We start from the raw sequence: 25,059 nt of genomic DNA on the forward strand, positions 1-25,059 counted from the left end.
CAGCAATGCGCAACCAATCTTGGGAACTAAGATGTTATGTCCCTTGTACCAGATACACTATCGTCAGGGTACTTGATTGACGTGTGGTTTATTTTGATCCAATATATTCCGATTTCCTCGCGATGTTTTCCTTAACCGCTGCGCACGAAATAAATTGTAAACACAAATTTTAGGAACATGAAAATTCTGTGATGCTTGCTCCGAATAGCGACATATAATTTATTATGGCACCACTTACGCGTTAAGCGCGTTTGCGTATTAGTATAAATTTTTCGAACAGAGAGATGTATGAAAGACATTTTTGATTTACTTCAACTGCGAAGATATAACATATATTTTATTGCACTTTTCGTTTTATTTATGATAAAAAAATTTGACACAATATTTCCAGCTGGTGAGTAAAATTTCTATTCGATTTGTTCACGTGACAGATATTAATTGTTAATTGTATTATGAGAAACAAGAAACATTAAGGACCGTGTCTGCCAGCAGGGTAGCGCTGCATTGCCAATAATTTTATCAGTAATATGAATTCACAGAAAAGGGGGTATTATATTCAAAATCAAAATAAACTTTTGAATCGTCATTTTACAATTAAGTGAAGCTACCGACGGTTCGAAAAGTAGATTATACCGAGAAGAACCGCCAAGAAACTCAGTAGTTACTCTTTTTCAACAGTTAAAAAATACAAAGTCATCTTATTTACATTTACGGAATTTTATTATAGAAACGGATATCTTGTCCCAAGAAGGATATATTGACTTTGCGGGTATTATTTGCTGAAATACAAAATCCTACTGAAGATGACGAAATCGAAGAGGCAAAGATACGGGGTTCTGATATTTCAAGTGAACTAGTGTTAAGTATTTTTTTATCATTGACAAATATGTACATATTGAGACGATTGGCATACTTGATTTGTACGATTATTCCGCCGTGAAAGGGCATTAAACTCTTAATATTTTTAATATATACACCACAACCTTGATGGCCAGAATCATGTTGATAACCAAAAATAAATACAATGCCAACATAACATAAAAAAATCACGGGGCTCTTTAATTTACCTAATTAATGGGGTTAAATCGATTAGTTTTGTATTACTTTAGTCGTTATCATATCACATATGAATCTTAAGCAAATCATATACCGAAGTTCTTCAATTCCCTGTACTATTCCCGAATGAGGTATTTATAGTAAAAGCTACCTACTTAATTATGGTTTTACTTTGTACACTTTTTATAATCTAAGTCAACTCATTTTATTTTTATGAAATAGGTTGGCATATGGGCCACCTGATGGTAAGTGGTCACCATCACCCATAAACAATGACGCTGTAAGAAATATTAACTATTCCTTTCATCGTCAATGCACCACCAACCTTGGGAACTAACATGCTATGTCCCTTGTGCCTGTAGTTACACTGGCTCACTCACCCTTCAAACCGGAACACAACAATACAGCGTACTGTTGTTTAGCGGTAGAATATCTCATCAGTGGGTAGTACCTACCCAGGCGGGTTTGCACAAAGCCCTACCACCAAGTGAATATAAAATAAACAAATATGAAAAACGAAATGGAAGAAAATTATCAAATTAAAAAAAAGAGATACACAAATATCTTTAAAACTTTTTTTATTATAAATGTAAAATAAAAATGTACGATTCTTAACAAATTAATGAATTATATTTTACGAAGAAAATCTTGTATAATTATATTTTCATGTTTGAAATTATTGGCTTTTAATGAGTCCGGGCTTGGGTTGCCGTGGTTTGTTGATATACGAGCGTGGAAGGTTTACTCTATCTTATCGCGACGAAGTTGGCTCACTTTGAAAACCCCACTGGGAAACACTTGCCTAAGAGCGGAGAAGACAAATGGAATCCTCCGAGACAGTCGAACGCGGTAATTGTAAAATAACACACTCTAATCTACGCTGAAACGGAGGGTTTCTTCTTTGATAAATGTCCGCCATTGTTTTTGTATCTCTACGGATATTTTAATTATGAACATGTTAATTAGTATGCAATTATATACAGATAAGATTTATGTGATTGTTTGTTTTATATTGTTTGTTTTAGAACAGAGATGGCCCAGTGGTTAGAACGCGTGCATCTTAACCGATGATTTCGGGTTCAAAGCCAGGCAAGCACCGCTATACATATGTGCTTAAAGTGGCGTTGAAGGAAACCATCGTGAGGAAACCTGTATGTGTCTAATTTCATAGAAATTCTGCCACGTGTGCATTCCACCAACCCGCATTGGAACAGCGTGGTGGAGTATGTTCCAAACCCTCCCTTAATAAGAGAGGAGGCCTTAACCCAGCAGTGGGAAATTTACGGGATTCTACTTTACTTTACTTTACTTTTGTTTTATATCCAAATTCATCATCTGTATTCAATTCTAAAAGTGGCAGAAAATAGTGGTTCTATTTCTGAGTATTCCATACTATGGGGTATAAAATATATTTATATCATAAAATTAATTTAAAATAAACTGTAATCCTGTAATCGTGTGAATATGAGGCTGTTTACTAGTTTTATATAAATAAATAATATACACGTATGTATATAAGTGTGTATTTGAGATTTTATAGCATTTTATATTAAAGTCGTCGGAGGGAAATATCATTGGTCTGGGCGCTTTTCGAGAGAATGAATAATACATGTCATATTATACTTTGTAGATCATATTTTTGAAGAAGAGGATTTATATATAATATATACATACTATATATAAAACCTCTCCTTCTTAAGTAGAAGAAAATATTTACCTTAAATTATATAAAATAAATACATGATATGAAAAGTAACAGTATATTTTTATTAAATCTCTAATTTCAAATACAAAAATTCAAAACTCTTCCAAAAAAAGCGATGAAAATGTAGAAAATATAAATTATTATATTATCTACATTTTCATCGCTTTTTTTGCTTATTTATGTTCAAGAAGTTTTATAAATAGGAAAATATGTCTTTGCCTCTAGTATTTAGAGGTAAAAAAAAAAAAAAACAAAACCGTAACTCGTTATTCGAAATGTAATGCATATATTATTAAATATAAATTTATTACTAGTATATAATTATATTGTCAAATAATTTTATTAAAGATTTCTCTAAATATATTTAATACTAATGGAGTAACTCATTTTGTAATTGCTATGTACGCCCATAAGATAAATTAAAACAGCGACATTTAACGACACAGCTTTAATAGAGCTTTGTATGTAAATGAAATGGAATGCGAATTGCTTTAATTTTATTGCATGAACCAAGTTCGATGAATGAAAACCCTCGCGTGAACACATCGAGATTTAATTGAAACGGACGCTACTCGACACGGGTCGATTCGACATCAAATATGTCGCCCGGTGGCAGCGGGGCGTAGTAAATACTGGCATTGCAGTCAGTAGGAATAGAACGACGCGACATCTAGTGGCCCTTATAAATAAGCGTGATCAAGAGGTGTTAATGATTTATCAATATGCACTTAAAGCATACTTCTCATAATTGACACGTGATCACGCTTAAATTGATCCCGTTAATTTTAAGTCTCATCTAAAACTGAAGTCAATTTTGTTAATGTAAATATATATCAAAATTAATTATGATGCCAATAAATTTTAAGAGCTCCTTGGCTTATGATCTTAATTTAAGATTTGATGGAATTTCGTAATTTTGTAAACCTGTTTTGGTTCACTTTTTCTCTGTATACACGTGATACGAAATATTGAATTCACATACGTTGTTTGCAATTGAATATGCGTTACGAGAGTGAAAGTATTGAAAGTGCGTCTATGTGAGCGTTTTCTTGTGCATTATTATATGTTTTGAGCGATCTTTGTTAAAATTGACTGTGTACAAAGTCGTTGAGACATGATCATAATTACTAACCGCAGTACCTGATTATCTATCAGGCATTGTTGGTAACTAGCTGATGCCCAATTATTGGTCTGCCCAGGTCAATAATTAGGAAAGGGATTTTTTTTTTAATATTTAGTAGTAGTAACTTGGTGTTACGGTAAGCTCGTGTGGGTAGGTACCGAGCACTCATCAGGTATTCTACCGCCAATCAGCAATATGTGTAGGTTTAAAGGCTGAGTAAGGCAGTGGAACTATAGGTAAAGAGAAACTATATTTTAAGCAATATTTCGAACAGCGCCAAGTCCAATGGAAGCGGTGGCCACTTAACATTTGATGACCTATTTGCCGGTTCACCTACCTATCACAAAAAACAGTCTTTTTTTGCATAATGGATATTGTTTCCATTTGGAAAAGACATACGGTAGTCTTTGTCATAATCGTCGTAATTTTAAATAAAATTGCGTGGTAGTACATAAATTTTAGGAAACTAGAAAGGGAAATGGGGCCTTTAACGCCTAGGGCCCGACATGGTTAATCCGGTCTGGAATAAACGTGATGAGAAAAAGTTACTTTAAGCGATGAAAGTAAACGACGTCAGTTAGAGAACCCAAAACTGTCGTTCACATCACTCCCGCCCAAAATTCATTAATGCGGTTACATTGTTTTAAGTGTACATTCGATTTAAGTGTCATCCTATTTATTAATTTTACTAAATGCTTGATATGATTTTACCGGTATCAATTGAAATCGAAAATTTCGTATAAATAAATAATAATTAATTGTATGTTAAATTTTAAGCGTGATGTATGTCCAAAATTCAACGTTTTAATACATATTACTTTAATTATAAATACGTCAACAATATTAAACGATCTAAATTCGTTGGACATATTCCATTCAATATACGAAATTAACAGTCTAAAAAATATATCAAAAATGTTATATTGCATCTTTTTGTCACATGTAAATTGTAGAATATCTAGAATGTCTTCAACAAATGCTACCAAGCGTTATAGCAACGGACCGGAGACATGAACCAGTGATATGTATACATACGACAGACGGTGCATATGGGCCATATATTCAATGTAAAGTCACTTACCGAATATATGGTTCGATTTTTGAGATAGCAAAGTCCTCCACTGAGCTATCTTAAAAATCGAAACCAGTACTTGGCGGTGTTAGAAAAATAGTAACCTCAAGTGGTAGTGGGATGGTTGTATATTTCGTAGCGCTGACAATTATTAGAATAGTCGTGCTGAAGAATAGACACCAGACCATGATAAGCATAGCGGAAGACGCGAGTGGACGTAAAATTTAGCATACGTGGCAAATAAGTAGGAGGTTCACCCAAGGGAAAGTGCTTACCACCCATGTATGTCTGCAAACAGAGGTCTTGCAAGTGCGTTGCCGGCCGATAAAAATCTGTAGACTTTTTACTAGAGGGTTCTCAGGCATTAAGATTCAGTAACACTGCTAGTAATAGCTGATTCCACAAAGTGATTGTTCAAAGCAAAAATGTCTTTTGATTCCGCGTTGTTGTGGATTTTCAAACATTAAAAAAATACAACAAGGAATAGTTAATTCAAAATAATATAATGTTTCCTTATTAAATGAATGATTAATATAAATTTGGAATACAGATAGTACCAAGAAGAACAGGCAAGAAATCCAGTAGTTTCTCTTTGATCAATCATCTGTATACATGTAATAATCTCATCCAATTATATATGCATCCTGAATAAATTTATTCATATGGAAAATGTAAAAGTATTTGCGTGATCTATAAGTTGTTTGCTAGTGAAACAAACAAAAAAGCCTTTTTTTCAATACAGATCGAAGCTCTTGCCTTAAAAAGGATTAAGAATCACAATCCACTATACTATACAGAAGGTGAATCAATTAAAAATAGTAATAAACATTCCGAATGGAGTTTCTAGTTTTATGATTTTCAAGATTGTTCCCGAACGGGTCCTTTTTATGTCAAACTAACTTATAAATCTTGGTACTATGAAAGTAACTAAAATCAAGCAGAAGAATATCTGTTAGTTGTCTAACTTTCCTCATCACATACGCCACAGAGCTAAGTTCACCTGTAAAGGATGACAAACGAGAAATCCACGAATAAAAACCCTTATATATCATTTATATTGAGATATTATGCATGTAAAACTTATTCGAAAAATACTATAATAATGTCTAACTCACATCGTCACAATTTAAATAAACTAGTGGCCCGCCCCGGCTTCACACAGGGACAATACTGATACTAAATATTCTACAGAATTTGTTTATTTACGACATCACATGAAACAACCAAATTATCAGTGTTTCTTTACTATATCGTCCATTTATTACATAGAAAACCTTGCTCCTGAAGATATTTATAAGATATTTATAAAAAAAACCGCATCAAAATCCGTTTCGTAATTTTAAAAATCTATGTATAGAGACAGACAGCGGTAAGGTAACAATTTCAAGGTAATAATAATAACAACAATTTTAAGGTAACAATTACCAAAAAATAGAACAAAATACAGGATAAAAGATAAATTATTGTCTTTGAAGTGATAATTAATTACCTGAAGGTATAACAGACGCAAAATGTATTATTATATTAAAGTAAAAATAAATAACTACATACTATCTACAGATCAATTTAAGAAGTATCACTGTTAATGATATATTGAAAAAAATGTTCTTAAACCTGAAGCAAGTAATATATATAACATATTTTTGCTCTTCAATCTAATCTATTGTTAGTGTAATGTCTGTTTTTGTTTTTGGTATTTCTATTTACTTTCGCCTATGAGTGAGTTTCTGTCTACATTGCACAATAAATATCTGTGTAATATTAATAACTTTATAACCATTCATACATACTTATAGGTCAAACTAAGACCCTTCCTTTTTTTTCGAGTCGGTTAAAGCACTAAAACCTTCTCCTGAATGTAACAAATACTTTTCTGAAAACCGCATCCAAATAGCTTTAGCCAAACTCGAGATAACCGCGGATAAATATACCTACATACAAACAATTGAACTGAGAACATCCTTTTTTTGAAGTCGGTTAAAAAAAGTAACTATTACATTTTGTTCCTATTCCTAGTATAACATTATTTCAGTCCAAGTGCGGTGGTAGTCATTTTTCATCAGCTACCTGCTCGATGGTTACCATTAAAAAAAATTGTATTCTAAAGCCAAACAGCTATGCATATGTATTATGTACGTATATACGGTATATTTACCAAAATAACATTTTTTAGAACTTTTGTCTCTCTGTCTCTGTATCTATTCTGGCTCATCTCTAGAACGGCTAGACCAGTTTTTACGGAACTTACACTGGCAGATAGATTATGCAATAAGGAGTAACTCAAGCTTCAATAATAACTTTTTTTTGTTCAATTCAAACGCATATATATGTCGCGGGCATAGCTAGTTCCGGATGTAAAGAGTGAGTAAGCTAGTGTAACTACACGCACAAGGGACATTGATCTTATGACCCAAGTTTAATATTTTCAACCGACTTCCAAAAGGAGGAGGTTATCAATTCGTCTGTATTTTTTTTTTTTTTTTTTATGTTTGTTACCTCATAACTTTTCACTGGGTGGACCGATTTTGATAATTTTTTTTTGTTTGAAAGGTAGTGCTTCCCGTGGGGTCCCATTTTTTTTTCCGATGATGGTATCCATGTGAAAACGACATAAGTCTTAAATTTGCATTATGTATATGCGCGACAAATAGGTGAATAACTGAAAATCACGTTAACCAATTTTGATAATTCTTTTTTTATTATAAAATATATACTCAAGAGTAATTTAGTGAAAGTTTGGTAAGGTTCTGAGCACAGGATCCATGACAAAGTAACGGAACGGAAGGGAACGGAACAATTTTGAGGAGCACGTTAGCGATACTCGGTCGAATCTTTTATTTATAGGTTATTTGGATATTTGAGTCACCTTCCGTAATGTGGTTATGTTTAAGTAATTATCATAGTCGAATATTATAATCAACTAGCTACCCACCCCGGCTTCGCACGGGTACAATACTGATACTAAATATACTACAGAATTTGTTTATTTACGACATCACATCGCAAACTTCTAAAATTATCAGTGTTTCTTTACTATATTGTTCATGTATTATATACACAAACCTTCCCCTTGAATCACACTATCTTTAAAAAAAACCGCATCAAAATCCGTTGCGTAGATTTAAAGATATAGGGACAGAGAAAGCGACTTTGTTTTATACTATGTAGTGATGGAACTCCTATACGGCTCGCAGTTAGGGTGCGATATGGGGCAGAATTTCTTACTATCTTTAATCAAATTTTATGTATGTGATGTGATGTCATATGATGTACGAAATATAGTTGGTCTTTTTCAAAGTTTTTTTGCTGAGTTCGATTACAGCTCTTTCGAGGGAAAGTCTATTTTTGCTTTATTCGCAAGTTTCCTTTGAAATTGTCCTCGAAGTAGTTTCTGACTCATATAAACGGAACGTTTAATCTATCCATATTAAAAAAAATTAGTTAGTCAACATCAGCTTCACTTAAAATCAAAAAATTAATAAAATTTTAACAAAAAGAAAAACCGACTTCAAACAAAACACTATTTTAAAACAAATGAATATGCACGAAAAAGTAATAAAAATAATTGCGTATACTTTTAAGTAGTCTAATATTTTTCATTTCATTTAACTTAGGAAGACTCTAAAAAATATGTTGAATACGCAATTATTTTTATTACTTTTTCGTGCATATTCTTTTTGTTAAAATTTTATTTATTACTTACCATCAGCTGGCCAATATTCACGTCCGCCTATACTAGAAAAAAATTAGTTTTCTAAATAGATGATGCTTGAGATTCATAAGGGTGAAATAGCGAGACCAATAGTTTTGTCATTGTTCGCTAATGTGACGAGGTTTTAGGTCATTAAGGGCAATAAGGGTTCAATAGGGTTGCCACAACCATAAATTATAGATAATGCATCAGTTTTGGCCATTTAGTAAAACAAAATGCACGTAATTTTAATACATATATTTTTTTATGTAATATTGTATTATACGAATGAACTTGGCTGACTCTCTACCGCGTGTCTAGATATCAATAATACATTAATATTTATGATAATGATGTTAATAAAAACAATTAAAGTGTTTTTATGAAACTATAAATGTAGATAATAAATTAAGTTAAGCCTAGCAGGCACTAGGTCTCTCCCCTAATGACTGAAACTTTTTCAATTACCTGTCTAAATGTGTCTGTGACAACCATAAAACTTTTTCCCTTTTGTCTAATAGCTGGTCCCTATTGCCCCTACAAGTTCAGGAGTATAAATGGTTTCGGCAATTTCCTCCATGATCAAATGCCTCCTAAAACTATCACAGTTTCACATCAATCCGAACATCAAATTACGTCATTGTAAAATCTCAAGTTCGACACTAGCGATACGATACGATTTTGTGTGTGTACGTTTATTTATTAAAGGCCCACAATTCACACGAATGATAGTAATTTAAAGCAAATTGCTTTTCACAGTCCGTAAAGTATCTGTTTGTCCCGCGGAAAAGTTTTATAAATTCAATTTTCAAGCGAGTAACTCCCGTGTCTTAGCTGTTCAGGCTTGATACTTTTGAATTAAGTTCCGATTCAGATCAATACTGAAAAGTTTTACCAGATTTAATATAATATTCATGTCATACGTCTTTATTTTCAATATTACTTAGGCGTTTGACAGTCAGTTTTGTGTCTTTATCTGTCGCATATCAAATCATTGATAACAGAAAGAGAAAAAACAATGTCAAAAAAAAGGAATGAAGTCAGAGTAAGAAAACCTTCGTCAGTGTTCAAATTCATACCTTTATGAAGTCGTTAACTCTCAGTAACTTTTGAAACTAAAACATTAAATAGACTACTGCATATAAAATTTAACTTACACTTATAGTAGTTATAGTACACTTTGCTAGACGCGACTTATAATGAAATTGTGACGTAATATGTCATTCTTGATCGGTAAAGCAGATTTTATCGCCAATTAAGATCATACGAAAATAGATCTTAAGGTGACGAACCTTTTCTTACCCTGACTGTACATCACAATATTATTATTATATTTTATCTCTATATTCTCTTAATTCGACGAATCAACATTATATTTATTTTGCCTCATATCAAAAATGTGTTGTCTAATACACAAACATAAAATAAAGAAAATAATTATAGCATTATTTTTATTTACGAACGCGAGAAAAACCAATACCAAGAATGGGTATTCTCCTCTATTGAAATAATATTTTTTCTTATTTTTCATATCTCATACGAGCTACTCAAAGCCATTAAAAAACTCACCTTGAATATTTTAAATTGTTTATGTTCACTTACAGGGAAATGCTGCTAGCATTCTTGCAACCATTCCACGCGGTCAAGATTTATTCAATAATACTGTTAATTCATATTTGTATATATTTAATGTCATCAATTCATATGTTAATAAAGATATCATATTTAATATAGATAAGGTAATAGTTTGATAACTTTGCGCAGAGGCAATATCGTAACCGATAAGGTTAATCCGAGGTACGATTATTGCTCGTTGGAAACTTTACCAAAAAAAAATATAGTTTGACAACTTTGCGTGAAATTAATCCCTATAATATCGATACGGACTTTCCTTTTTGAGAAATCAATAAATGTACATAATTTCATCTTTGAACTCAAACAGTTTCGAGATCACAGCAATAAATACATATGTGAAAATAAATCTTTACGTATAAATGTGAAAGCAATTTAGTTGGTTCGTTTGTAATCCATTTCTTAGACAACAATGGAATAATCTATCTAATGTGATTATCTGTGATTTTTTATGTTTGCTATCTATTGGCGTGATTTAGGGGGTAAAACTGACGACAAATGGCGTTACGCACTTGTATGTGTCATCTTTTCACTCCACCTCACTTGTGTGTGTGTCTGCTTGGAGCACGAGTACAATATACTTCCGTCGATATTTATTATTACAACAAAAACTTCTCTTTTTCTTAAGCCATAGATTTTGACGTTTCACATTAGTTCGTTTCCCACTACGGACACATTTTCATTTTCATAAATATATTGCAAGACAAATATAATAAAAACAAATTAATTATACTCATACGGTGGCATTAAAAGAGTTAATACGAAATGTACATACATTTCAGTTTATTAAGCAACTAGCGAGCGTATTGAAGTTCAAAAATAATTAAAACCGGTTCGAATAAGGATTAGTTTACGCGGTGATCCGCTCACCCTTCAAATCTTTCCAAATCTGCTACAAAGCAGAGACTAGTACTAATCGAGTCGGATTGTTGCCCTTCCACCAATCCCCGCCCTGAATCAAGTAAATGAGAAAACTTTCTAATTGGAATTTCAAATAAGCCTTCGTTTATAGAGACGAGAACATTGTGTTGATATACGGCATCGTTTCCCTATATTATATTATGCGACTGTCTCGACTTATAAAAATTTATTTATATATATAAATGTATATAAACTCAAAAACTTGCTAATTATATAGACAAACATACAAAGGTAATAAATTGTTTATTGTTAATATATTTTAATGTACGTCACAAACATAAAATACAGAAATCTTAGGACTAAACACAAATAAATAAAGTAAAATAAAAATGGAAATAATACTCAAAACAAAAATATAAACATTTATTTTTCGTGTTGTACAAAAGGCGGCCTTATGGCTAATTAGCCATCTCTTCGAAATCTCGATTTTTTAAAAAAAACACCTTGGTCGGCGGTGCAGGTATAAACTTACATATAAATATCTATATATATAAAAAATCGTATCACGATGTATGTTAACGATAATCATCGACATCAGTGTTCAGATTGAATATTTTTAATATAATAGATAATAAAATCAAGTTTTATTTATTACTTTTATTCTCTACTAATTTTCTTAACACCTGGAAAACATGTAAGTGTTTCTTGGTGACCTTTTATTTTTGTTACTTAATTAGTTTAGAATATTTTATTCAGCTGTCTAATTTGATCTAATTTATTTATTCAAATGATAATATATTTTATTTATTTATTAATTTCAGTACAATACCGCGGAACAATCAGTAGAGTGAAAATGCATGACGTGTGCCTTCTAATAGAGCTCATGAATTGAAAGAACAAATTGCAGGAAGAAACGCAGCTCAACGAATCAGAACAACAGAAATTCGCAGACAAGAATCTCGAGAGCTGTGTGATGACCCTCTACGACAAAATATATTGGGAATAAGATCGGCGCGAAAACTGCACATAGACATATATAGAGAACGCGACAGAGAGCGACAACAAACCAACCGTGCATTAACACGTGCATCATTCGTTCGCCTTTCACTCAAATACTCTGCACATTATCAAATTATAACTGGTGTAATGGATAAAATAAGCCAATATTGTCAAATCTTAAAATTCGGCGATGAAACGACCGGTATGTGTTTGTGGATCTGGAAAAGTTGTACTGGCACCTCTTCCTATTCCACTCCACTTTAGAATCATTTGCTGGCAAATCAGACGATTCCAAATTATTTTTACGTAAGCTACTCAAATTCAATATTGGCTTCCAAATGTCGTCCTTTGACGCAACTCACATCACACAACGCACTTGAGATGACACGTCTAATCAATTTTTAAACTACATTCAAAATCCAAGGCTAAGTGTTCCACAAGATCATTTTTGCCAACACGTAATGATGATCCAAAGTTTCTCTAAATTTATTTTATGGGCAGTTGTGAGGAACGCGTGACAACTAGGTGCCTGCATAATTTCATCGAACAAGCAAAAGAGATAGCAATAGCGAAATCTTTTGCTTTAATTAATTTAATCGTAAAATATTCAGTTTTTGGTAACACTTTGCTGTCTGAATTCTTTTGAGTGGCAAATGCGAAGTTTGCTTTATTCTCATATTTTGAGTTGGCGTGAAGATAAAATCCGTCCAGAAGAAATTGACCAAATAATTTCTGCCAAAATCTCGAATCCACTAACTGCCTCAGAATTCTTTGATATTTAAAATGACATCACCATTCATGGAAGAAGGAAGGTGTAAGAAACGTTTTCCAAAACCATTTACCAATAATACTATTACTAATATCGATGGTGATCCATTATATCGCCGCAGAGATCCTAAGAATTGTGGTCAAATATTTACAATGCGAATGACGAATTCTACAATAATTATCCTCTTCCTCCTGCCCTCCCAATTTTATTTGCGGTCGGCGCATGTCTTCTCCTTCCATACTTCTCTGTCAGACGTCATCTCACAAGTAACATTCTTATCTAATCATATCGTCTTTCACACAATCCAACAATCGTATCCTTGGTCGTCCTCTACCTCTATATCCATACACATCCACGCTTAAGGCCTTCCTAAAAATATGTTCCTCATTCCTCCGCATTACATGCCCATACCATGATAGCCGCCTTCCACATAATTTCTCGGGTATCAGTGTCACTTTCAAACTTCCTCTTATTTACTCATTCCTTACTCTATCCATTCGCGTAACACACACTCTCATCTCTGCAACATGCAACTGTCTTTTAGTCATCCCTTTTGTAGCCCAACACTCTGATCCATTTAGAAGAGCAGGTCTGATCATGGTCTTATAGATTAGTATTAGTATTCCCCTTAAGTTTAAGGAGAATACGGAGGTCACAAATTATTCCCGTAACCTACCGCGATTTCATCCATCCTGTGTTAATCCTGTGCTTCACTGTTCGATCTATTGATCTGATTCTGATCTATCATTGCCTTGTATGAGTGAACCAAGATACCGGAAGTTGGAGCAGACGCTATGGCTTCAGGACCGGAGAGACCGCCAAAATCGCAGAACATGTATTCAGTCTTCGTTCTACTGATTTTCAGGCCAACATTCCAGTTTCCGTTGCCAATCCTCCAATCTGCTCTGGTTCTCAGGTCCATCTTCACCAACCAGTACAATGTTGGCGGCAAAAAGCATGCACCAGGGTGCCTCCTCCTGTATGTCAGCCTTGAGAGCGTCCATGATAAGCAGGAAGAGGTAAGGACTTAGAGCCGACCGTTGGTGCATTTTGGTTGGTGCACCTTGAATCGGTCGGCGTTAAATTCGAATTCTGCAACTGAAGTGGAAATGGTTAACTGGTGGGTAGTTCCATACTCATGTCAGGAATCAGTCAAGTTTACCACTTATTATTCTACGTAATTTAAACTCACCTCCATTATGTAATTAATGTGAAAAGATCGTGACCTGCATATGTCTAATTTAACCCGCATTGGAACAGCGTGGTGGAATATGTTCCAAACCCTCTTCTTAAAAACCCTCTGCTGGGCTAAAGCCTCCTCTCCCAGAGGAGGCTTTAGCCCAGCAGTGGGAAATTTACAGGCTATTACTGTAAATTTTGCGATGACCATGAGAATAAATTTCAAGGCCAACCATATCTATTTGCAGTTTGGATTTAAAAACCCGTATTTCTCACACGGGCAGCTAAATGTTGCCTGCTCGAGTGTAAAAAAAACCATCACATTCCTTCGTATTAGTTAATTTTTGAAGTTGCATTTTTGACAAATTTTCAAAAAGCTAAAAAGCGTGATAACTCAAAAATGGTTCACTTTTGGACTATGCATATGGGGGGGTTCAAATTATTGCAAATAGTCACCCCTATCACCTCCTAACGGATATACCAATAACTCTGTATATACGTAATGTATATATATATATATATATAATATATACATGTAAGATGAATAAAATTTAAATTCTAAAATTTAAATAAGAAATAGATGTTGGTTTGTGCTTAATGTCAATATTTTTTTACTTTATTTATAGAATACTATTACTTTTAGATTTTGCGAAAAATTTTATATTCAATCTCATATGAATGAATCTATTTTAATTTTTAGCCGTGATGGTAGTTTAGAGGTTAGAAAAAGTTAATCTTAACCAAAAGTTGTGCATTCAAAAGGGCCTCAACGCACTTGCAAGCAGATGTCTATGGGCGATGGTAATCACTTTCCATCAGGCGAGCCTTATCTTTGTTTCCCCCTTATAACTTGAAAAAATGAATTTAAATCATGCGAAGCACCTCTGAATTTACATGAGCCTTTTACAAAAATTTTCGGGTCAGATGAAAATCTTTTACGAGACGCACTTGTATGTCTATTCACTTAATTGTAAAATGACGATTCAAAAGTGCTTGTGAAAGCCTACTTGTATAAAGTTTATTTTGATATTTGTTTTTATTAAATTTCATTAATCAGAAAAATACAACGCTTCAAATCCTGAAAAAGAACTATGTGACATTTACCGTTTGTTACTTTTTAGATCTATAAATCTTTAGAAGCAGTTGTGGTGTCTACTCATCGCCATTATTTTATATTACTAGCCACCCGTCCTGAATCCGTTGCAGAATAAGGGTCTGTATAAATGTGTTTTTATCGTAAAACATATATAACTATTGGGTCACGCCTCCATTCCTGCCCGCATGATTTTCTCCGACGTCCTCAACAATCATCGTCATATTTCAACCAATTTTCACAAAACCTTAATGAATTATACACTGAAAATTTTTAAATGAATCACTCCACTCATTGGCCGAAATCAAATTAAAATCCATTCGGTAGTTTTTGAGTGTAACGATGAACTCGTTACACTCAAAAACTATTAACGTTTTTGTAATATGATACGAAAATTTATTATTTTATTTCTGTCATCATCATAAAAAATCGACTTTTTAACCAAACAGACAAACAAATAAAAAAGCTCACCATTATTGCATTATATTTCAATTAGGTTATAAGTTTGAAGTATGTCGAAAGCGACAAATTAGAAAGCATGGTAATAAAAACGAGATAATACTTCTAATAATACATAACAAAGTGTTACTGAGTATGTAAGACATTTCTTATATTAAAACTGTTGCGTTTTTATTTCTATCGTAATGAAGTTAAAAAACATAAACGAATAATCCTAGGAAAGATTAATTATATATTGCTTAAATATATTCTTGAAATCAGCATAGGGTGGCAAACTAACAAAACGGACGTCCTAATGTCCACTACTCATAGACATAGCTGTCGTTAGAAAATTTAACCATTTCTTACCATACAGCATACCTTGAGAACTGGTATGTAATATACCTCAGTTCGCAAAGTGACGTATTGTGCCTCGAATTGCAATTACTCACTAGCCCTTCAAATCGAAACACAATAATACTAAGTAAGCTGCTTGGTATGTATATAACAATTGGCTGGTCCCTACCGAGACGGGTTTGCACAGAACCCTATAACCAAGTGTAACTACAGGCACATGGGACATAACATCTTAGTTCCCAAGGTTGGTGGCACATTGAAAATGTGAGGAATAGTTAATATTTCTTACAGCGTCATTGTCTATGGGCGATGGTGACCACTTACCGTCCGCCAACCTATACCATAAAAAAAGTAATTATAAATATTCATATTATTATTGCGGTTTGTGCTTGGATACCCATTCGTAAAACAATAATCTCCAATGTATTCTCGCTTAGTGCTACCAACGTTCCAAACGAAAATCCTGTGATATATATAGATCCATTACCATACGCAGGCGCGGCAAAGTACATATTAGTATAGATTTACATTTGTGTGTATAATCCATGTTTACATGTCTTAGTGTGCGTAAGAAGACAAAGAGAAAAAAAAGTGAAATATTGTTGAGTTTAGTTATATTACACTAGTACTCGTTTAGGATATACGGCTATATTTCGGAGATTTTAAAAAAATATTGAGTACTAGTTTTTGTCCGTAGCGCCATTCACGTTATAAAGGTTTGGTTGTCATGTGTTAGACAAAAAAAGTAACGTATCGACACATAAATAAAATTTTAACAAAAAGAAAAACCGACTTCAAACAAAACAGTATTTTAAAACAAATTAAAATGCACTAAAAAGTAATAAAAATAATTGCATATTTAACACATTTTTGAGAGTCCTCCTAGGTAAAATGAAATGAAAAATATTAGACTACTTAAAAGTCGATTTACGATTATATAACGTAGTTATAGTTATTGTTATATTTGGAGCCGGTGTCAGCCACAGGCACACGCTTCAACAATCAAAAGAAAGAAGCGATACGAGCCTCTTGATTGACCCAGTATAATATCGTATAAAAGGTAATTTGTAAGAAACATTTCTTAAAGTATTCTCGTATTGTTTTTTGATAGGTATAGTATAGGGTTGGCTGACACCGACTCCAAATATAGCAATAATTATAACTACATTATATAATCGTAAATCGACTTTTAAGTAGTCTAATATTTTTCATTTCATTTTACCTAGGAGGACTCTCAAAAATGTGTTAAATATGCAATTATTTTTATTACTTTTTAGTGCATTTTAATTTGTTTTAAAATACTGTTTTGTTTGAAGTCGGTTTTTCTTTTTGTTAAAATTTTATTTATTTTTTGATTTTAAGTGAAGCTGATGTAGACTAACATTTTTTTCTTAATATGGATAGATTAAGCGTGCCGTTTATATGAATCAGAAACTACTTCAGGGACAATTTCAAAAGAAACTTTCGAATAAAGCAAAAATAGACTTTCGAAAATGCGGCTTTAATACGTCATGCGGCATAAACTACGAGGTACCACCCTCGAATGAGCTGTAATCGACCTCAGTAAAAAAACTTTGCAAAAGAGCTATTCGTATGCTATGTCGTACATCATATGACATCACATCATATACACAAAATTTGATTAAAGACAGTAAGAAATTCTGCCCCAAATCGCACCCTAACTGTAAGCCGTTTAGGAGTTCCGTCAATACATAGTATAAAACTAAGTCGCTTTCTCTGTCCCTATATCTTTAAAACTACGCAACGGATTTTGATGCGGTTTTTTTTAATAGATAGTGTAATTCAAGGGGAAGGTTTGGAATAAATGAACAATATAGTAAAGAAACACTGACAATTTTAGAAGTTTGCAATGTGATGTCGTAAATAAACAAATTCTTTAGTATATTTAGTATCAGTATTGCACCCGTGAGAAGTCGGGGCGGGTCGCTAGTTGATTATAATATTCGATTATGACAATTACATGAACATAACCACGTTCCGGAAGGTGATTCAAATATCCAAGTAACCCATAAATAAAAGATTCGACCGAGTATTGCTAACGTGCTCCTCAGAATTGTTCCGTTCCCTCCCGTTCCCTTAATTTGTCATGGATCCTGTGCTCAGAACCTTACCAAACTTTCACCAAACTACCCTTAAAGTATATCCTTTATAATAAAAAAGAATCATCAAAATTGGTTAACGTGATTTTGAATTATTCACCTATTTGTCGCGCATATACATAATGCAAATTTAAGACTTATGTCGTTTTCATACGGATACCATCATCGGAAAAAAAAATGGGACCCCACGGGAAGCACTACCTTTCAAACAAAAAAAAAATTATCAAAATCGGTCCACCCAGTAAAAAGTTATCAGGTAACAAAGATTAAAAAAAAAAAAAAAAAAAAAAAAAATTACAGACGAATTGATAACCTCCTCCTTTTTGAAGTCGGTTGAAAATAGATGTAGCGTCGGAAAATGCAATGAAATGAAAATAAAACCGATTATTGCCGATTTACGCAACCAGTATTAATAGCTCCCTATCGCGCCATTCGACGCTATTCGTCGCTATAGATTCCCGCGTCAGTTCATCCCAAGAAAACAAGTGCATGAAAATCGGCGTGTCAAATTGACGAATATATTAGTTCATACGATATTACAAGTTATTACGTTTGTGTAGAGATCATATTCACATAAGAAATAAATATTGATAATTTGGGATAGCGTACTCAATTCGGATGTGATCGGTTTTACGAATTTTGCCGATTCTACATCGTATCGTTATCACAATGATTAGTTATGTCGTAATATATGTCCTTCCATGGAGTTCAAATTTGCTTCATACAAATTTTCATTAAATTCGGTTCAGCGGTTTGGTAGTGGAAAAGCGACAAACAGACACAGTAACTTTCATATGTATAATATTGGTATAGAGTTTTTTATCACGTGTATCTAGAAATACGATTTTACTTCAATCCTTTCCTCTTACTCTCAGGTAACAATAGTATATTTGCAACCGAAGAGTCTACTGTCTATGCCAGGGAAGCTGAACTCTTCAATGTATAAGGGCCCGATCGAGTTTCGAATAATTTAGTTTGATTCACGACTCCTATTCGTTACAATTGGTATAACAAACGAAATAAAAGAACAAAATATTATTTCTTGCATTTCAAATTGTAATCGATTTGTATTTGATGTATTTGAAATACGTCTAATTTATTACAAACTATAAGAACAGAAAGTGCGTCAACTATTGTACATCAAATGCGTCATTAAATTAAATCCAGCGAACTTATAGCTATAGTCATAAATTGACGTTTCGCAGTAATTGTTAATCTACATTAACAACGATATATTATAACTTCATTTTATTTATTAACAATGATCAAATACGTATAAACAGCCGTTTAAAAGCAAGCACAGTCTTTGGTCTCTCGTAACATTTATTTTGAATTCAGAAATAATAATACGGCATTGTAAATGGTTGTTCCAATCTACTGATTGAATACTATAGATACGAATTGTTTATATAAAGTTATTGAAAAAAAATTTATAATGGCTTACAGTAATAAACAGTAGTGAGGTGCCAAATCGTCGCGTTAGAAAAAAGGTTATGCACATAGACGACCTCCGTCGTTTTATAATTATACTTATTTTATCATTATTATAATTTTAGTTTATTAGATTTTTTGCTTCTTTTATTAAATACATATGATATATAGAAGCAAACTTGGTCGGCCCACCAGTCCCACGACACCTCTTTTTATTTTTTATTTATCCATTTACTATAACTGATTTCTAAATTTAAGCATCAACGTATTTAATACATTTATCTTCGACTGTATATATGCGACTTAACGCAGCTATGAGTGAGCAATACCCATTTATTTTTTCTCTAGCGAGTTTATTTCTGGAACACAACAGTTATTGGTCTGGCGGAGCAAGATATTGCATGTATCTGTCAGTAGCAGAGGATTAAACTTGCTTATTTCGTCCCGTATTGTACTTGCTCGAGAGCTACAATATCGGCTGAAGTGTGCCTTTATGCATAGCTTCTTTATCTCTAACAAAAGAACAACTTATTGAAAACGATATTGCGAAATACGGAATATCCAATAATATTGATGTGGAAGGTTCATAAATGGCCTAGTACGGAGCTCAGGTGTAGTCGAGTGAGAGAGTTATTCTACGAATCCCCCCGCCAGTGATAGCCCGCCGTGTGACGTGTCCGGTGAATCAACGAGCCGCGCTCCGCTCGGTCGGACAAAAACGGAAAACCATTTTACGGTCCATTGTGAAAGAGGATTGGCAATTTCGTTTCGGGCTTGCTCGACCAGCGGCTGAGCAAGTTTTACAACATCTCTGATGTATCGTGAACTCCAGTGAGGGTCGATAAAATACATCAACGCGTTAACTTGCTTTGGTTTTTATTTATTAGAATATTAAGGTACAAATATTATTTTTTGCGTTATTTTTGTAAATTTTATCATTACATAGTATAAAACGAAGTCGCTTACCGCTATCTGTCCCTACGTACATATGCTTAGATCTTTAAAATTACGCAACGGATTTTGATCGAATTTTACAATAATTTTTAAATGTCGCGCATGGAATGATGCTTGCGCGACTCTCTTTTCTTTTTTTTTTAAATCCATTTGCGCGGGAAAACATCTTGTACTATTTTGTACAGCCATACCAATGACGTTCTAAAATCGATTACACTTTTACGAAAACGGGTACACTAAGAAAATATGAGTTTATTAAATATATAATTATAATATAAATGTGTTAGCATAAAGAAATATTTCTAACACTTGTAACTGAGATGATTGACGTTAATCACTCGACGGCCATGTTTGACGTTTACGGATGCGTTCAGAAATTGTTCTAAATAATAATATAATCCTCAGCATAAAATTATTATTTGGAACGTTATATTATGGTTGTTAATATTAGGTTGGGGAAAAAGTCTTTTCGCATATAGTATGTATGAACTTGTAATAAAATCTCTTTGGCTATACCATTTGTATCTGGCTGGTTTTGGTATCATTAAAAAGTTTTAATTTTAAAGAAGGCACTTCCAAATTCAAATTAGGAATTTGTGTGATTTTCATTTGTTTTTGTTGTTGTTAAAATGAGTGAATCTAAAGAAGAAAAATCAAAATCAAGCCGGAAAATTTTGATATCAAAGATGCATCTCGCTCTGGTCGCCCTGTTACGGACAAAATTGATGCCATTTTTGAAAAAGTGGAGCAAGATCGGCATATTAGTAGTTACGATGTAGCTGAAGAACTGGAAATTGACCACAAAACGGTTTTGACTCATTTGAATAAAGCTGGGTACACAAAAAAGCTCGATATATGGGTGCCTCATGAACTCACTGAAAGAAACCTAATGAACCGTGTACTCATTTGTGATTCTTTATTACAACGTAATGAAACCGAACCATTTTTGAAGAAGCTGATAACTGGTGATGAAAAATGGATCACATACGACAAGATCGTGCGAAAAAGATCGTGGTCAAGGGCCGGTCAAGCTTCACAGACTGTGGCAAAACCCGGATTAACTCGCAACAAGGTAATGCTGTGTGTATGGTGGGATTAGAAGGGCATCATTCATTATGAGCTGTTACCGCCCGGCGGGACCATCGATTCAGAACTGTATTGCGAACAATTGATGAGATTGAAGCAAGAAATTGAGAGAAAGCGGCCAGAATTGATCAACAGAAGGGGTGTGGTTTTTCACCATGACAACGCTAGACTTCACACATCTTTAGCCACTCAACAAAAATTACGAGAGTTTGGCTGGGAGGTATTAATGCATCCGCCGTATAGTCCTAACCTTGCACCTTCAGATTTTCATCTGTTTCGGTCTCTGCAGAATTCCTTAGGCAGTGTCAGGTTAACATCACGAGAGGACTGCCAAAACCACTTGTCGCAGTTTTTCAATCAGAAGCCCCAAAATTTTTACAGCAATGGGATCATGTCACTACCAACAAGATGGCAAAAAGTTATGGAACAAAATAGCACTTACATACTTTAGTCTTTTTTACTTTAGTTTTAATTTTTTGAATTTTCATATAAAATACGAAGAAACTTTTTCCCCAACCTATTATATTTATATTTCTTTATTTTCATTTATTTTATCCGAGAGAAGTCTTAGGTATTAATCTAGTGCATCATAATAATTATATTAAACTAGAGTATCCATACTAATATTATAAATTTAAAAATAACCCCATCTGTTAACCTTCAGGCTTAAACTGAATCGATTCAGATAAAATTTGGTTTGGACATAGCTTGTTTCCCGAGGACGAAGATACTTTTGTAATTTATCCTAATGATTTAAAATGAGTGGTGAAGGTTTGTGTGCTATAGTTTCATAAACCCCTATAAATCCGGTGTTTCAGCTAATAGCTTATTAAAACAACCTACTTATATTTATTTCATTATTATTATCAATATTCTTTTATCGTTTAAATAAAATCAACAAACGCATTTTGGTAAAAATGATGTTAGGAATCAAAAACTTTCAACAAAGGCAAGCACCACTGAATTTTCATGTGCTTAATATGCGTATATAATCTCATCTCATGCAGCGCGATAAAAGGAAAATATCGTGAGAAAACCTGCACGTATCGGTAGAAAAAAGGACTACGACATGTGTATCTATAATCCGCATTGAAACAGTGCGGCGGAATATGCTCCAAGCCTTCAACACGAAACTCGAAATGACAGGCCTTTTTCAGGCAGTGGAATATTTACAGTCTGTACTTTAATGGATCAGATATTAGGTGACCTATGTCGCCTTCATTCACGTTTTCAGGTTTACTAAAAATGAGTGTAAAACTTTATGACTCTGATTAGTCGATACCAATGATGTTGTAGTAAACAGATATGTTATTAACGCGCAAAAAGTGAAGACTAGAAAACGTCTTAATTGGGACGTTTGCCTTCAGTCGTTTTACGTAGTAATACGTTATAATACATCATAATTACGTAGTAATACGTTTTGCGTAATTAAAACATCTAGTTATCCCTTTTACTTATTGTTTTTATCAAGCTATCCTTTTACTTTTAACGAAATGTAAAAACAAACTAAAATAAACAGTCCCCGGCGCGGCACACTTTTTTCTGTTGTTTAGTATGGATATAACATATCTGTTTATTAGAATATCATTGGTTGATACTCATAAAACATAAACACATAAACTTACTTTAGCATTTGTAATGTTAGTAAGGATTATAAGTTTTACTATCCGATGTAATTATATCGCTTTGCTTTATCTTGTCAAACGAAAATTTAACTATAAAGTACGTTTGTATGTTCTAATTGAAAATTCAACGTATAGCAAATACGTAATATACCTACGTTACACGTACATTTAATTGATAAATCTGTTACTGACTGATTAATATAACCTCTTTGCTGCTATCGAATTTCTGTATTGTTTTGTTTCAATACTAAATTCTTAAAAAAAAAAACAAAAGCCTGTAAATGAGTTATTGATTTTATTTATTCTTCAACATTTATTTGGAGGTTGATTTACCAAAGTGCATATACGGATTAATTAGATATTTGGCTGAATTTCATCAAGCATATTCAAGCAATTCATATGTTTGATTACACAACATTTCCACAAGCACAAAATATATTACAAACTCACGCAAACGTTAAGCACGTCAAAACTCAATCATACTCGCCCCGTATTAAACCCGCAATATTTGCTTAAGATTCAAAAGTTCTAACAACTGAATAAATAAATAATTATGACTTATTTACTTTACGAAGACTCGAGATGGCCCAGTGGTTAGAACGCATGCATCTTAATGATTGCGGTTTCAAACCAAGGCAAGAACCGCTGATTAATGTGCTTAATTTGTCTTTATAATTTATCTCGTACTCAGTGGTGAAGGAAAACATCGTGAGGAAACCTACATGTGACAAATTTCAAAGAAATTCTGCCACATGTGTATTCCACCAACCCGCATTGGAACAGCGTGGTGGAATATATTCCAAACCTTCTCCTCAAAGGGAGAGAAGTCCTTTAGTCCAGCAGTGGGAATTTACAAGCTGTTATTTATGTTGTTTACTTTACGAAAAAATAAAATAATAGTGCGATTATTACCTACATAATTTCATAAAACCTTTAAATTGTGTTTAAATATAAAATATCCTACGAGCTAACTTGTTCTTATTTTACTATTTCCTGCTTCGTGAAAAACTCTAAGCTAAAACGATAATAGTAATGGCTTTGACAATTAAATTAAATGAAAGTTGAATGCATTGCCTCTAAGCCTACACTTCTTTTTGTTGCCGGTAGATTCCACATTACGAACCAGAGGCGGCTTCAAATTTAATTGTCGTGATAGACATAAAACTACGATTCAAATGGGCTTATAAGTAAGTACTACAATCTATCTATAAAATAATTACAAGATGGATGTTTGTTATGCTTTGGGTAGGCCTATGACTCCAAACCCCTGGTTGTAAGTGGAAGTGGAGTCCAAACGCGAATGTCAGTATATTCAGTAGGAAGGACTCAACTAGTCGCCCTCGCTGGCATAGCGAGGGCGACTAGTAATGTGCAAGTAACCTGCAAGATCTTCACGCCTCGTTTGATGTCACCCATCTTATAAGAGGAGGGGAATGCTACACGTATGCTGGTAGAAAATCCATTATCAGACAAAGAAAAGAGTTAAGAAAGAGAAAAAAGTAAAAGAAAGAGAAAAATTCATCGTGCGCGAAGGGATCGAAGAAATTTGGCCACAAAAAAGAAAAAACTTAAAGTTTTTTGTGACACAGAAATCCGTCATATATAAGAGTAAGAAAATATTATTATTCAGAACATGTACGAAAATATTACAGACATAAAATTAACATAATTGTAGGGGAAAAATCCAGACCACAAGGAAAACGTTAAATAATTGATTTAAGAAACACTATTATTTGAAGCCGTTTTGTTACATCATTTAATATTTAAAAATGCTGTTAGCAATTGCTACTTAAGTTATATTTAAGACGAATTCAACTCATACGTTAACATATATACGTTAGTATGACACAAGTTAGATGTAGCATCGG

General features: G+C 33.3%; 1 pseudogene; it reads left to right on the forward strand.

The window, feature by feature from the left end:
- Positions 1-10,399: 10,399 nt before the first annotated feature.
- Positions 10,400-10,580, forward strand: LOC124532180 (annotated as a pseudogene).
- Positions 10,581-25,059: the final 14,479 nt, after the last annotated feature.

Source organism: Vanessa cardui, chromosome 8 (genome assembly GCF_905220365.1).
Source record: "Vanessa cardui chromosome 8, ilVanCard2.1, whole genome shotgun sequence".
NCBI lineage: Eukaryota > Metazoa > Arthropoda > Insecta > Lepidoptera > Nymphalidae > Vanessa > Vanessa cardui.